Genomic DNA, 16859 nt, shown 5'->3' with positions numbered 1-16859 from the left:
CGTTTCGCAAAATCATTTGAAAGGCTTTGTTTTAATTCCAATGTGGAACTTAAAAAAAAAAAAAAAAAAAAAGGCAAAATCTCAAAAGTCAAAACCAAAGGAGTTGTCCGCCAGACAGTTCTACTCAGCAAGGGTGGGACTGAGTCTGGGAGTACCTTCCTTCATAATACACATTTACAGTAAGAGCTCTAAAAGATGCGTAGATAGCCCATCATCTGTACTACAACTGGATGAATGCTGGAGGACATTCAGTTGGATTTTTAAATGCAGGTTTCTCAGTAGGGCTCTGGCCCCTTTGGATTCATGTTCCTCTGTCACTCAAACCGTCAAATTTTACGGGAGGAAATTTCACAAAGGGCAAGTTTCACAGCTGCTTCCATGAGTCTTAAAACAAATTTTGAATTCTTATGTTTATTTAAATATTCAGGGTGGAATTAGTGCCAGTCAGGAAACATAAATAAAACCCTGTGATTTATATCACCAACAACAACTAACCAAAAGACAAATACGGTCTATTGGATATGTGCAAAGATCTACATACAATCTACCCAGAGAGTTAAAACAAGATGGCCAAAAAAAAAAAAAAAATCTAATAATTTTTCAATTTTCAAAAATCATTTCTGCTCAGAGATATTTCACAAGAAGAAATGAAGGACAAAGCCACTGTACAAATTATTGGGTACAAATCATACAATCAGATCTAACCAAGAGGTTCAATTCCCCATGGTTCTTACCACTTCAACGTGATTTCATAGTTCAGTGCTCTCAGGGGAGAGGCACTCATATTGAGATAAGTGCCATTTAATATTGAATTTATCTGCCTAATCCTGTGACAGGAACTAGATGCTTGTACATTTAGAGCACAGCTCACAAAGTGCTGCCTAGGGTCGTGATTTCCAAAGGGCCTGTTTGGCTTTGAAGTCTATGTCCCTCTTTAAAAATGACTTGGCCACTTTTTAAGTCCCACTGACTTTCATGCGACATAGTCTTCTACAGCCAGATACACAAAGGCACCTATCTGTCTCTTTAACTGCCCAAGTCCCCTTCAGGTGCCAGTGCTCAGCTGCCATAAGCTAAGTCACCTAGGCAACAACATTACCACCAGTTGACATTCACAAAGCTGCCTAAGCCATCAGTCACCCCCTACCCACAGCTAAAGAGCAGCTCAGAGGCGTAGCTCAATCTAAAGCCCCAGAGGCCCTGCTGTGATATTCTCAAAGGAGGCCAGGGAATGCCTACCTTGCCAGCAGGGCCGGATCCCGTAAGTATGCTCTGAGGGCACCTAAGCAGCAGGCCCTGCAGCAGGATGAGGCCATGGATAAGCTGGCACAAGAGACAGTTGAGGTAAAAGGGAGCAAGCGTGAGAGAGTGAGCAGGAGACAGAGAAATGTTTTCAGCGGCTAGTGCACGGGCTACATAAGCACTGACCTAGTTTAGGTGCCTAACTCCAGGAGAGGGTTCACATCTGTGCCTCCACAGCAGAGGGAGGCTCCTGTCTCTAGCCCATCAGGCCCAGGCACACTAGACACCTACATTCTTCCCCTTTCCCTGCCATTTCACCCCTGGCTACAGTGCCGAATTAAAGAATTTTGGGGCCCTGTGTACTATGGCAATTGGGGGCGCTCCCACCTTTCCTAGCTTTGGGATTGAGATCACAGAATCATAGAGTTGGAAGGGACCTCAGGAGGTCATCTAGTCCAACCCCCTGCTGAAAGCAGGACCAATCCCAACTAAATCATCCCAGCCAGATCTTTGTCAAGCTGCACCTTATAAATCTCTAAGGATGGAGATTCCACCACCTCCCTACGTAACCCATTCCAGTGCTTCACCACCTTCCTAGTGAAAAATACTTTCCTAATATCCAACCTAGACCTCCCCCACTCTAACTTGAGACCATTGCTCCTTGTTCTGTCATCTACTACCACTGAGAACAGCCTAGCTCCATCCTCTCTGGAATCCCTCCTCAGGTAGTTAAAGGCTGCTATCAAATCCCCCCTCATTCTTCTCTTCTGCAGACTAAACAAGCCTAGTTCCCTCAGCCTCTCCTCAGAAGTCGTGTGTTCCAGCCCCCTAATCATTTTTGTTGCCCTCCACTGGACTCTTTCCAACTTGTCCACATCCTTTCTATAGTGGGGGTGGGAGACTCTGGAGATATTGTGTCCAATCCTGACCCCAGGAGGCGGGAGGAGCTGGGGAGAAAGGGGTTTAGGTCCCACCCCTGGGAGATTGGGAACTGCTCTTGGGGGTGTTGGAGAGCGAGCCCACCCTGCCCGCAACTGACAATAGCTCTTGTCCTGTGGGATTGGCCCAGTTCCCTGCTCTGGTCCTTTGGTTATCACTGCAGCATGCATGTGGGATCCTAGCTCCATGACACCCTGACCCCTTCCTGGCCTCTGGCTTTTTCTCCCACTCCAGTCTCTGGAGGGTACCCCTGAGATGGGGGCCCTGTGCAAGTGCTCTCAGCGCACATGAGTTCATCCAGATCTGCCTGGCTTCGCCCTCAGCTTGCTGGTTTCTGAGTGTCCCTTCCTGTCTCAATGCATGCTACAGGGAGCCTGGGTGCCTAACTTAGGGCTGAGGATGTCCCTAGGCAGCAGGCTCCTAGAGGTTAGGCACTGCAGTGCTAACTGGAGCAATGCCTAAATACTTTTGAGGATCTGGGCTCTAATTCACTTTTTAAAACAGGATTTGTAAACCTTTATAAGCTTCTGAAAATGTTAGACTACTCTACGTTAGCTCACTTGTTGAGTGCTTGAGAGTTCAGCTCTTACGCTGAGGACACAAACAGCAGCTATAAGGCAACATTCATTCAGGAGCAATGAAGCATACGCACAGTACACTTAATGACTCTGCATTGCAGAATCTAAACACAGCAGCCTTCCAGCGTTTGTAAACAGGTCTGTTTAATCCTAAATTCAGGATTGCTAACTTTTGAGTTAATAATTCAACAAAACAGTCGCTCCACTCAAGACACAGCCTGTGTGATTAAGGGATGACAAATCCACAGCTCAGAAACTCTGACTTCCTGGGCCATGGTAATAGTGAAGTAATCAATGGTGTAGGTTGATCATAAAACAGGTGTGAGTGGGTGTAAAGTCATAGTAAAGGAACATAACTTGCATTGATCTGGCCTTCAATGGATGTGCAAAAGCCAAAGGAGAAAGAGTGCTGAAGGAAAAGTAATTATCAAGAAAGTGTAAGATGGTGTGTGCGTGTGTGTAGGCAGACAACTTTGTCTTACACCTTGTTAGTACTTTTTCTGCGATACTCTCCCCCTACACCTCACACCTCCATGTAAGATACAGTCAGTCCAGATCCTCACCTGATGTAAAACAATATAGCTCTACTGAAGTTGATGAAGCTTCGCCAATTTATATTAGCTGAGGTTCCAGTCAGTTATTTGTGGTGCATACCCACAAAATATTGTATAACTATATAAGTGACACATGGGGCTGTCAGAGGCAAAGTAGTGTTAAGATACGATGTTATGCCACCACTGAATTTAGCCATAAATTGCCGGGAGAGTTGTACCTGCTTACACCCGGTTTGAATTTGGCCCATATTTATCTCCTTTCTGCTCAAAAACTCCTAAATATAATTTCCTCAATAGACTAACATACTACAGAGAGTGGAATTACAATTCCCCAGAGCTGGACATCAGAACACAACCCATGTTGGGCACAAGTCCCTCAACTTTTAGGAGAAGCCTCTCTCAGGTCTATAATGGTATTTTGGATTAAGACTACCCAAGGCTCTAATGAAAATGGTCAATACTGGTTCACCGATTCACATTAAATATATATATATATATATATATATATAGACAAAAGCACTCAGACTTCAGCCCAAGTCTACAATCAGGCCCAAAGCATCATGAAAACTGTATTATTGTAAGCCATCAAAAAGACCCATGCTACAGTAATGGTTTAACACACCTCACACAACATTGTTGTTTCAGGAACCAGCCCCAAAATCAATGGCTGAGTGAGACCTCTGCTTGAGTAAGGACTCAGGATTTGGCCTGGAGTGTTTCAAACCATTAGAGGCAAATCCTGAGCTCAGTTCTTGGCTCAAATAACCAAATACCTAAACTAGACTCATGGCAAACATGGACATGGTGATAGGTCCGCTGCCCAGGTTGTGAAGCAGTTGCACAGAGGATCTCTCTACATGTGGTACGTACATGACCACGCCTTACAATCTTTAGTGCATTTATCCTCCCAGCACTCCTAGAAGACAGAGCAATGCTATTATCCCATTTTACATGGAAGCTATGGTAAAGCGGGGAGCTGAACCCAGATGTCACTGGACCAGGTTAGCCCCCTAAACACAATCCTATCTATCTACAACCCAATGACTGAAGTGGACCCACTTACATAGCACCCCATGCTGGAGGGGAAGGCCATTCTCTGATGACGTTGTCAAGGGGTAGGGTATTATAATCTGGTTGTTCATCACAAATACGTCAGAGGCACCCCTTCTAAATCAAGCCAATCTTATTACATATCTCAAGCACTCCAAATAAATGAGAGCCCTTTGAAAGTACAACGTGTGTAGCTTTCTCTGGGTGGGTGTTAGCTTTACAAGGTGTGCTGTTCCTTTGTAAAGCTGTTGCATAAGAATTGTGTGTTTAACCTTTTGTATAAATTGGCATTTGTAACTGGCTGAAATTACTGCTCAGAATGAGTCAAGGAATAAATCCTGCCTTTGAACCTGTTGCAATGTAGGTTCAAAGATTACCCTAGGTGCTCTGTCAACTGTTTATTAAAGCCGCACAGTCGACGATTTCAGGGACACTGCTGCCACATGAATCGCCTGTGAAAAGAATAAGCCGTAAGCATCCATTTGGAGCTGTACAGTAAGCTGAGTGGGACATAACCCCTGCACAAAAGCGTGTCCTTCTCTTGGGAAGAAAGGTAAGTTCTGGAACGTTTGCTCTCCTGATCAGAAAATGGTGATTTTAAATTCCTTTATGGAAGAATTTTAAATTGGATATTTAAATAGTAACAGCCTCCCCCCCCCCATTTTCCCATACAGACACAAAGCTCCCCTACCACCGCACACTATGCATGGTTCAAGGTGAGAGCTGGGGGAATCCTGGTATGTTGAGATTCTGGAGGGTTATGAAATGAGTAGGGTTGAGCTTAGAAGAAGTGTGCAGCAAACCACAGTAATACTAAATGCCTGAGGGAGAGCTATCAAAGCAGCTTCCTCTAACTGTTGCAGTCTGGAAGGGGAAGTCTGACTATCTCCTGGGCTGAAGCCACATTTTCATGTGTGAGATACCTTTATCCTTTCAAAGGCAGAGTGCATACCTCACCCCCCCCCTCCCTCCCCGGTTCAGATCCAAGGTTATCCCTGACCTCCATGCAAACAACTCTCACTTTTGTTATTTAAGTGATCAGAAGCCAAGTGATTGACAAATACATGGACTAGATTATCTGAAGAGATGTGTAGCACCTGCTTCAATGGGACTCTAACCCTTGACTGAGGGTCCTAGGTATTATAATAGAAATAAATAATAATTCCTCCTAATTTTTTTTTTTTTTTTTAAAGAGAAAGTATGATACAATGTAGAGTGCTTTTCCAAACGGACAGTGGCACCAAGATGGTGCAGAAACATAGCTTCCACCATAAATACTTCGCTTTTGTAGAGCACTGGGAATATGAAGATCTCCAAGAGTTTGACAAAGGAAAGTGCCATTAACCCCAGTGAGCAGATAGGGAAACTGAGGAACAAAAATGAAGCATTTTGTCAAAAATCATTTAGCAAATGAGAGGCAGAGGTGGGAAGAGAACTTGGGTCCCCTAAGTCTTAAGCCCACACTACCATCTTTGAGCAATGAAATAATTGGTTTCACTAGCAAAACAAAGACATTATGCCTCTGTCTGTTCAGGTACATATACTGCAGTGACAAGAGTCATATGAGAGACCCATTGTGGTATTTTTTTTAATACACACACACAAAAATGGATTTACATTTTTGTGACAAGTGGTTTTTCACCAAACTGGGAATGCAAATTATTGATGGGGGCAAGAGAATTTAATCTTTTTTCTTCCCAAAAGATGAGATGGGTCTAAAATTAATCTCTTCCCCTCCCTCACCCCCTGACCTTCCCGCTCCCCACCTCAAAACATCTGGGCACTCCCTAAAATTTAGGAAAGTCCTGCTCCAGATCTGGATTCACATCCAAACCCTGCTGAGACAGCAGCACAGAGTGAACTGTGCAGTGACAGAGTATTTCTTCTTGGTTTATTTGCAGTCTGCTATTTGCTTTAGGTGAGTAGGTAACTTTGTCACTTTTGGACAATTGCCCACTTTTGGGATGCTTTGTTTCCTTGTGTAAAAGCTTACCCTGACCACTCCTCCATCACTTAAACCTCTCCATTTAGTAAGGGCGGTCACTTACACAGCTGTTCTCAGAACACACAGTCTGTGCCACTGATTTCAATGACTTCCTGATGGCTGTAAGTACAGAATATTTTGAGCCAGTGTCTTTTTGAACCAATTTGTTAATTGCAGTCAGTGAGGCTTAGGCCTCCTTTGCTGAGGGAGAGTTGGATTTGGCTCAGACTATTTTTGTTTTTTAATCTGGAAGGTCATCATGAAAAAAAATGAATATGAAGTCCTACAACATTCATGCCACTTTCTTACTCATTTGTTCTTAATAAAAACTCCCTTTTCTGAACGTAAATGCACCTAAAGTGGCTTCCAGGACACTTCTAACATATAAGGCCTGCTTTTCCCACCTGAGCATATATAGCTGTGCATCAGCTGAACTCAGGGGGAACAGCTAATGCTAGGCAAAGCTGCACGTGGCCAAATTTCATACAGAAAAACTACATTTCTGTAGTACCTTCCATCCAAAGCATTTTGCAAATGTTGGTGAATTAATCCTCAACACCCCAAGATATGCAAATATATACTACAGATGGGGAAACAGTTAGGTTAAATTACTTGCCCAATCGTGCCACAAGTCCATGAGAGAGCCAATTCCCTGCTATGTGCTTTAACCACAAAAGCTCACGTTTCTCCCAAGAATGGAAAGATTAACAATAGGCCACATCTGCACTGATTTACATCCAGTGTAGCCCCCTTGAAGCCAGTGGATTTGTAGGAGACAGTTGGGGACAGAATATCAATACACAAACTTTGTGTACTTTAAGTCAGTACTTACAATGGTGATTTCTTTTAAGTATCTAGAGCCAGATCCTCCACTGTGTAAATCAACAGAGCAGCAATGAGTCCAGGATCTGATCTCTGGGCTCAGAGGAAGAATGCTGGATGAAGTATAGCCACTAAACCTACAGCAAAGAACAGATGTTCTGTTCCTTTATCTTTGGGAGAGAGAGGAGAGTAAGAGGCCCTTAAGAAAAGGAACACATCCCCAAGAATTTCTTGCATACTGAAAGTTACCCTGATGGGAGGAAACTGAACTTCACTATTTAAAATCTTAGGGTCTGATTAACTACTCCCTTATACCATGTGAAGCTATTTACAGTTTTGGGGAACAGGTAGAAGCCATCATCAGCTCAGAACATTAGCACCTTACACAGCTGTAAGCAACAGTAAAAACCCTCTAGAACAATAAGCAAAAATAATAGTACTGGGCAAAGGATATTGTAGTAGGAAGAGTTTTGCTGTTTTTTTTAACCTCACAAGCATTTTGTTAAGTCTAACAGTGAAAAGTCTTTAAATGCAGAAAACTACTAATACTCAAAATGCATCTAGGTTTTTGTTAGTGAAAAATAATACAAAAAGTCACAACTGAATCAGACTTTTAAGATTTGACCTTTAAAAGCATCTTTATCTTTCATCTGGTCCTTTAGCAATATACAAGCTCTTCTCTGTAATTACTTAGAAACCACTATGTCCTTCAGTGGAGGGTCACCCTTTTATAAGATCCTTTCCCAGCATGCTCTTCTAGTTACTGGTTATTTAAACCTGGGAGAGGCAACCACCTGTAGTCCTCAGATGTGGGTGGGGAGTGTTTTGTAGGTGGTTGTAATAAGTAGCTGTGCTTTTCTTCTAAGTGGTAAGTTTTAAAGTTTTCCAATCTTTGGTTCTTGTGGTATTAGTATTTTTTTCACTAGCCATATTTTTTGTGCCTAAATTAAAGGGTTTAATTTATAGGTAAAATAAAGGTATCTTTATTTCCTGTATTTTCAAGGGGTTAACTTTTGCTTGTAGATATGTATAACTATGTATTAAAGGGTAAACTTATCACAAAACTATGCAGAAATTCAAACTTACTAGTAAACTATACTGACAAGCATATTGATTTTAAAAATCAATGAAAACTTTACCCTGGCAAATGCCTAAGATTACTAAAATGTAAAGCTGAATATCTGAAAGTCACTACTGCTCTGTTTCTTGTGTCATTATAAGTGAGATGTCTACTTGACTTCCCCACTAATTACACTTCTTAACTTTCTCTTTCCTTAATTAAGGATCTCAAATAAAAGGATAAGTCATAAGTGTGACTTTCCCTTTTGTACTTCTGTTAAATTTGTTTGTCTTGTATTGAATACTAAAATATATTCTAGTAATTGAATACTACTGTGTAAGAGGACCTCTGATCAATGTGAGTAGTAAATATTAATTACCTTAAGAGGCTTGAATACCTAAAACTGACTAAAGCAGGCCTAACTACTGTATATAGGTGTCATCCAAGACAGTCAACTTTCAGACTGGGAACCTTAAAGGGAGACCATGTATATTAGTGGTTCCAGCACAGTGCTGATGATTTGAAGACCTAGGTTTTGTTGCTGACTTGTTTATATAATCTTCAACAGAAGATGTCTATTTAGCACCTTGGGTTTCTTTATCTACATGATGGGATAATAACCACCTTGGTAAAGCACTTTGCATTGGTATAACACTTTACTCTAATATCCAAAAGCCTTTTTTATTTAAAGGACCCTTGCTCTGTATTAGTTTTTGAGACAATTCCCAGCAGTTTTTTAAATTATCCGAGGCCCAGAAATCACTGCTATCTTAGAGGAACAGCATTGCTCACAAACGGGAGAACAGGGAATACTCTTCTGTGACTTTGAGCTCTGTGGTTTAGGAGATTGAAATAAGCTTCAAAGAACACATGGATTACTACTGAGAGCTGGGTGCAACGAGGGAGTGTTGTATCAAACTCTCTCCATTTGAGCCTCAATTGACATTATGGAGTAACTCATAGCTATTGGAATACCTTAAAGGTTTCTTTTCCCATTTGTCTCTGTTGAGCTCCTCAGATCTCAGGACAAGATCCTGAGGAAAAGGTTAAAGATGGGGATTCCTTTTCTTTTTCCCCCACACCTCCTTAAGCTAGTACAACTCCAATAATGTCAGCTATGTTCCCCCTGGCTCTCACGTGTGTGAGAAGTGGGCCCCTCTTCTAATTGGAAAATTTCATGCTTATTTTGCATTTCATGTGTTCAGACTGCCAAAGTAACTAGTCTTCATCTCACCTCTGAGAGGATGACTGCATTTACCCTACTTCACACTTGGGAAAACTGAGCCCGTAAGCAAAATGACCTGCCCTAGAGTAGCAGATAAAACTAGAACTTGGTTCAATCCCAGCCTTACATTCTTCCTCCCAAGCTGCTCTACTTCCTGTTCGTGGATTTCCTCTTTCCTCTGACTGGCTGGATATTAAAAGCCTAACAGGATCAATCCTGCAGCCACGGAAGGAAAGAGTCTAACTTCCTGCAGCAGAACTGAGCCCTAACAGGGCATAAGGACAAGGTAGCTTGTAAGTGAACTTCCTTTTGCATGAATCCTGCCTGACCCTAAAAGAGCCCTCCTCCCATCATCTGTGGGAGCCAGCAAGTGTGATAGTAGCTAATTGAAGGTGAACAAAAGGACTGTGGCCTTCTCAAAAGAACCTTGTAAGTAAAACTGTATAGTGTAAGCAACATCTCACTGATACCATGCCCAATATCTTAAAGGTGCCTGAGAGTTCCATACTGGTCTGTGTGTACTCACAGGGAATAGAACATAATAAATGAGGTGGTTCTCCTATATTGTATGGAATCACCATTGCCTGACATGGTATTTACACCACAAAATCAACGTATCTGTGGACAGCTCTGTGAAATGGATTGCCTAGGCAATCCTACATTAACTTACCTCTACATAGCTAAAGGTGATTCTAATTGCACTGCCCTTTTCATTAGATTGTCCTTCTCCTGTGTGCCCATTCCCTCCACTTTTCTTATAGGAGGATAAATCAACACGAAAACTTTCAAATCTACAGTTCTTGAGTGGAAGCATAAAGCTTTCTTCCCTCTAGCTTTCAGCCTTTGTGGCAATCCTTCAGACAGGAATAGGGTGTAATAACAGTAACATACAGCCTTGAGTATAGCAGTGCAACTGGTACCACTGATAAAATGTCTGATAAAAGTTAAGCCTTTGCACTCTGAGTCTGGTGCACATTATCCCTGACCATTGATCAGGCCAGACAGTCATGAGGTGTACTTTAGCTGTCTTGTGCAATAGAGTGCTAGACGGCAACTGTGGGTCAGATGCTGAGGGGTGCTTGGCATTATAAGTACCCATTAAAGTTAGTGGAATTTGAGCAGCTGAGGTGAATGAGTGGCAGGTGCTCAAGAACATCTCAAGATGTGAGCCTGCATTCATGCCCAACTGTTGACATGAAGGATGTGTCTACTCACATGGCCTTTTTTTCTCTTGAGGGAGAACTGCCTCTGCTTTACTCTAGGCTAACAGCCAAGAGGAGGATTGGATCAGTGCTATATTTTTCTGGTTGCCTTGGTGTCCAAGGGTCAGATCTGACCCTTGATACCCCATGGTCCAGATCCTGGATGGAGCTGGGCAGCTTATCTGTTCCCTATCTGAAGATCATAAAGTAGAAGAATGGCCAAACTGGGGTCAGACCAATGGTCCGTCTAGCCCAGTATCCTGTCTTCCAACAGTGGCCAATGGCAGGTGTTTCAGAGGGAATGACTAGAACAGTAATCAGGTGATCCATCCTGTTGGCCATTCCTAGTCTCTGGCAAAGGTCAATTCCTGCCCATCTGGCTAATAACCATTGATGGACCGATCCCCCATTAACTTATCTAGTTTTTATTTAACCCTGTTATATCTTGACCTTTGCAACCACCTCTGGCAAGAATTCCACAGGTTGACTGCATTGTGTGAAGAAACACTTCCTTTTGTTCATTTTTAAACCTACTGCCTATTAATTTCATTTGGTGACCCCTAGTTCTTGTATTGAGAGAGTAAATAATGCTTCCTTTTTTACTTTCTCCATACCAGTCATGATTTTATAGACCTCGATCATGTGGTTCCCCCTCCCCCCTTCCCAGTTGTCTCTCTCTTCCAAGCTGAAAAGTCCCAATCTTATTAATCTCTCCTCAATGGAAGCTTTTTCATACCCCTAATCACTTTAGTTGCCCCTTTTCTGTATCTTTTTTTCAAGTACAATATCTTTCCCAATATATTGGAATGGGAAAGGGGAGCTGATTCCCACACTTTAGGGGCTATGCAGCCACATAACCCTACTGTGCCCCAGGGACAAATGCCTGGCTTAGGCATTGGGGATGACATCTGTGAGGTTCTGAACATCAGCAGTGCCCCCAAGGCAGATAGGGAGTGGAGGGGCCTCTTTAGAGGCCATATATCCCTAAATTGAGATTGGGCAGTTGCCTTAAGGATTTTTTCCCTAGCCACTCTAGGGATCAATGTGTCATGGGGATGATTAGGTGTGCAGTAAGGGATTTACAGCCACCTGCTTCTGCAGAAAACCACTTCATACCGATGTCTCTTCAAAAATCAAAATTATCCTGTTTGGGGGTGGGAACAGGGCCCAATTTCACTCCCTCTCTAACTATGCTATTCAAACTAGGAATGAATCCGCTCTGCTTTTGACGGTTAGTGAGGGTGAATAACCAATTACTCAGTGAATCAATTCTTTGTTTCCTGTATGTACAGTAAATGACAGCTGAATGAGGCCAGAGAGTGCACTGACTAACCTAGGTGTTCACGCTTCTCAAGCAATTTAGACTCTGAATAATGAAACTGCAATCTCAGGACACAGCAGTGCTAAGATAAGTTTATCACCAAAGAAATCTCTGCTAAAGGTTAGTTGTCAATGAACTCTTCAGAATGCTGACTTGCTGATGGCAACAATAAGCAGGTGATTGGCGCTTGCTTGGTGGAGATTCGTGAAGGCAGTGAGCAGATGGTCTTGTTAGCTTCCCATCCAAATAGTCTCTTTAATAGCACCCATTGGTCAGTACATGATAGAGGGCAGAACTCCAGAACAGGGATTGGAGAGCTGGCTTCTGCCTTGCCTGTCATGGGGCTGCTGGGGAAGGTTTTGTCCCTGGTGCAAGCTAGAGAAGCCCTTGTTTCCAGGGCCTCTCTTAGCCTGGAGGATGCTGGGGAGGAAACATGTTAGTCTGGCTTCCAGTTGCCCCTGGAATACCCCAGTGTGGATTGCATATCTAAAATGACTGGCTGCAACAACTTGGTTCTGATAGTTGCTAGGTATGTTTTTGAAGTGTTAACTGATGTCTTCCATGCCAGATGTCTGCCTCAGGCTGACTTTTTGAAAATATCTGCTGTATTGGTTGAGTTCCTCAAGGACAAAGCTAGAAATCTTCTTCATACTAAACTCTGAACTCTTTGGGAAGCTCTAATTTCCCCCACGCTCTGGAGCAGGGACGCCACATTTAATAGGAGAGTGGCCTTAACGATGGGGCGATAGCACTTGCTGTCGCTAGTTTAAAAAAACAAAAAACAATCCAATGTGGCCAAGTTGTGACTGCGAGCCTTTGGGAAAATTGCAGTTTGCAGGTGATCAGTCTCCTTGGCGTGTCACGGTTTAGTCTCTGGAGCCTGTACTGAGCATGCTCCAGCTTGGAGCTGTGCAGGGATTTTCCTTACTATTGCAGTTCCAGGCTGCTTCAAGTCATGCTGGATCTAGGCACTGAAATGGAGATGTCTCCATTTTGGAGACTAGACCAACCTAGCTATGTTGGCGTAACCCCATAGCATAGATGCAGCCTATGCCAAGAGAAAGGGTTTTTCTGTCTGTGTAGAAACACCACCTCCCTGACCTCAGCTATGTCAACAGAAGAAGCATTCTTCCCTCTCCCTGCCCATCTAATCTAAATGCAGCTATGGTGGAAGTTGAGCTTTTGTCACACCTCTAACTGATGTAGTTATGCTGACCTCAGTTAAATGTAGAGCACACTACAGTGTGTAGGAGGCCTGTCTCTTTCTTTCCCTGCCTCCTCTTGCCCCGGCCCCGATGCTTCAGACAGCAAGAAGGAAAAAGCTGCCTAAATTGCAAGCACAGGGACAAGAGCTGAACCTGGAAGCAAAGGTAGGGGAGTAGATTGGGAAAAGGAATCTGGGGAAGGTTTTGACAAGGGGCTGGGAGAGGATACTGGGTTTGGTGGTAACTGGCCTGAGATGGGGCAAGAAGATCTGACAAGAACTAGACAGGAGGGAGAGAATGGGAACTGGCCCTCCTGGGACAAGGCGTTGGGGAGATGGGTGTGAGTATAGGAACACTACGGTGGGGTGCAAGAGACAGAGCTGTGAGAAGGAACTTGGACTAGTGGTGCTAAGAGACTGGTGGTGAGAGTGGTGAGAAGTTTGAGTGGAGAGTGGGACTCCCAAGATAAGAATAAGACTGGGATAGGGAGCCATCGATGGGAAAGACAGGACTGGGACAGGGCAAAAGGGATCAAGTTTAGGGGAATGGGCAGGATTCTGTGCCACTAGATACACTCCCCTCAAGAGCCTGGAATGAAACTAGATTTGAGTTACAGATTTGCTGATAGCAGAGGAATGGTGTAAAACCCTCTGGCAAAGTGTCTCATCCCCCTCTAGTGCCAGTCCAGAGGATGACAGCAGACTGCTGCTACCATTTGTTATTCCACTAGCTTAGCAAAAAGGTCTGTGCAGTGACTAAGGTTCTAACCCTGCCAATGGGCCATGTGAGTGTCAATCTGATGCCACATAATGGAGTTCGTCTTCCTTTTTAAAAAACTATTAAATTACCCACCAACTCTAATTTGAAGTCCAACATCCAAGAGTTAGGAAATGCCAGAATGAGGGTTGTCTGTAATATGTGGCAATGCAATTAAAGACTGTAGCATCAGCACAAAGGGAGTGAATTAAGTCTTCACAGGCAACCTTCATTCTGGCATTTACTCATTTAATGTTTACAATACTTTTGTGTGTAAGTAATAGGGTAAGAGCATTCTCAACTCCAGCAAACATACAGAACTTCTTATTGGCCAGGTGCATTCTTGGAAGAGATTTTTTTTTTTACCTTCCTCTGAAACACAATTGTTGGCCATGACCAGAGAAGTTGGATACCAGTTGTGATCTAGCAGTCTTTCCAACATGGTATGAGTAACACTTGTCAGAAATCTAGAATCAGCTCCCAGAGACAGCTGTCTTGGCATCGATCTTGGCATCAATATCAGCCTAGCCTTCAACTTCCTCTTGTTGGATTAGGATTGGGACAGGGTTACCTGAACCAGCATATTGGCAATTTTGGGGGTTATTTAATCTCACTGCCTATTTCTAATGCTTCCTTGTAAACAGTAATTTCCTGGATTGAAATGGCAATCTTCATATATAGAATTGCTGTAGAATACTTCTCATAGTGAATCTTTGACTCCTCCTGTCTAAATTGGCAGGTGTCATAACACCTGCCATCTCCTCAGAAGCCAGAGGAGTGAATTGGAATATTGGGACAAAACTAGAGAAGAGCCGTTTGATGTAGAGAAACAAAAGTGCAGTTGTACCCCATGCTCTCAATGGCCCATATCTCTCCCCTTGCTGTATATATAGCTCCCGTGTAAATTAACAGGAATAAAGGGTCAGCATTAAAGGTGGTGAGAACTCAAAATGCATGCATCTGCTTCTTGAGGACAAACATTGAAGACCTTTACTTATTCAGTGAAATGTCTCAATGTGGGAGTCCACTGGCCTTTTAGTTCAATCACTTGTACTATAACTTGCCACTTCACTAGGTGCTTTTTGCAATCCTGCAGTCTCCTTACTATAACATTAAGGCAACTGGATTAAATCCTCCTCTGTTAAAAACCCATGTGAATCCACTGGCTTCAATAGGATTGCATAGGTGTAACAAAGAACAGAATTTGTGCAACGAGCATACAGCCTTAAGTACCTTCACTTCAAGTATGAACTGCCAAAAGGATTGAAAACTAAACTTTTTCTAAAGAGGGAACAATATCACTCTCTCAATGGGCCAAATTTTGCTCTGATTTACAAATCATGCAGTGGCTGACACTCCTGAAAATGAAGACAGAATTTCTGACCAGTCAAGCTTTGAAAGGTGACCAGAGATGCAGCGTATTCTGCATAAGATGCATTGAGCGTAGCTCCTCTAAGTGCTGACCACTAACTGAAACCACTTGCAGCACAGGTACTTAGCCTGACAACTTGCATCTGATTTTCCATACATGCCATCTATACACACTGCCATGTGCAATTACAGCACATGCCTGAGGACAAATGTATCTTTGTAGATAGACAGCCAAATTCTGGCTGTTACTCCAGATGTACAGCAGTAATGCTGCAGAAGTGCAGCTAGTAAAAACTTAAATTGGTATAAATGAACAAGTTGGCTTCATGATCTCAACTGTATCTTAAATACCTGGTTCAAAGGACCAGCCAATAGGGGATTGATCTAGGAAGGATTTGTCCTAGGTCCAGATTTAGTACCGGAAGCTCTGTTTCAAATATTATGCCAAGGGAATCCCCTACATCCTGTCTGGAGAACAAGAGCAATAGACTGTCCAAAATAGATGTTCATTTTATGAAATGTAAAAATGGCTAAGGATTGCAAATGTAAGTTCAGACATCAGGTTGTATTTACCACACAAAGTAAAGCATGTGTTCCTGTTATCTGCCATGTGCCTTTTTTCAGAAAAGCTTTAACAGTCAACAGAGCCGAACTTTGCAGCCATTTAGTTAGGATACTCTACAGGGATGTGACCTCTTTCTAATTGGCCTTTGTTTTCTCTGCTGAATAAGTCTCTGTACATGCAGGAGCACTAACATCAATTAGATGGGAACAAACACAATGTTTTCCAGGCAGTAGAAATTTATGCCTAGTGTGACCCAACTGACATTGGCATTAAACCAAGATAAGTTTCAGCTACAATTTTAAGGTGACTATTCCTTGCAGATTGAAGACTTTTTTTTTTTTTTTTTTTTTTTTGAAAGCAAAGAGGAGTAACTCCTAAGCGGAGCTGGTCAGAAAACAAACTTCCATGTTGTGGGAAACGCTGACATTTAAGCTCCCACTTGTCCAGGATCAGAACCAGGTCAAAACACCTTGCAAAACAAATTCAGAAACATGTTATCCTGGTAATATCAAATTATTCCAGGCCTGATCTATGCCTGTCCAGTTTTACTAAAATATCAAATCGGATGGAAATGCATTTTTCTGACAACTAGTCTGTCAGTTTTTTTGACCAGGTCTGTCAGACTAACCATCTATATTATCCTAGTGCCTAGCAGCCCTCCTTGTGCTAGGGCTTATACAAATGCAGAACAATAAGGTGGTCCCTTCCCCCAAAGCTTACAATCCGAGTATAAGATGAATACAGGCAGACTGACTTGGAAGCACAAGTAAACAAAGGCTACAGGGATGTTCATTGCCCCAAACTGTTAAGTATCAATATAACATGGTCTTCCATTTCTGTACTAAACTTCACTCCATTAATCTCAAATAGTCCACATAAAATCTGACTCTGAAAAATGGAAGGAGATGCTATTTTGCAGCCAAATCCACCCCCTCTTCTTTCAGGAGCCTACCTGTCTTCATCCACTAGAGACGTCTGAAAGCAG

The 16859-nt window shown here is 42.8% G+C and overlaps 1 protein-coding gene across 1 annotated transcript in view; it reads left to right on the top strand.

Moving 5' to 3' along the window:
• Window positions 1–4746: 4746 nt before the first annotated feature.
• ACSL5 (acyl-CoA synthetase long chain family member 5) overlaps window positions 4747–16859 on the top strand; it is a 34050-nt gene continuing 21937 nt past the window's right edge. The window contains exon 1 of the mRNA XM_067537230.1: window positions 4747–4916. The gene's annotated coding sequence lies outside the window, so the exon portion shown is untranslated. The remainder of the gene's footprint in view (window positions 4917–16859) is intronic.

The sequence above is a fragment of the Emydura macquarii genome, unplaced genomic scaffold, assembly GCF_026122565.2.
Source record: "Emydura macquarii macquarii isolate MOO-44397 ecotype Brisbane River unplaced genomic scaffold, CSIRO-AGI_Emac_v2 contig_3692, whole genome shotgun sequence".
Classification (NCBI taxonomy): Eukaryota; Metazoa; Chordata; order Testudines; family Chelidae; genus Emydura; species Emydura macquarii.
Note: the sequence above shows the minus strand (reverse complement) of the source record. Positions and strands in the feature narration are given on the sequence as shown.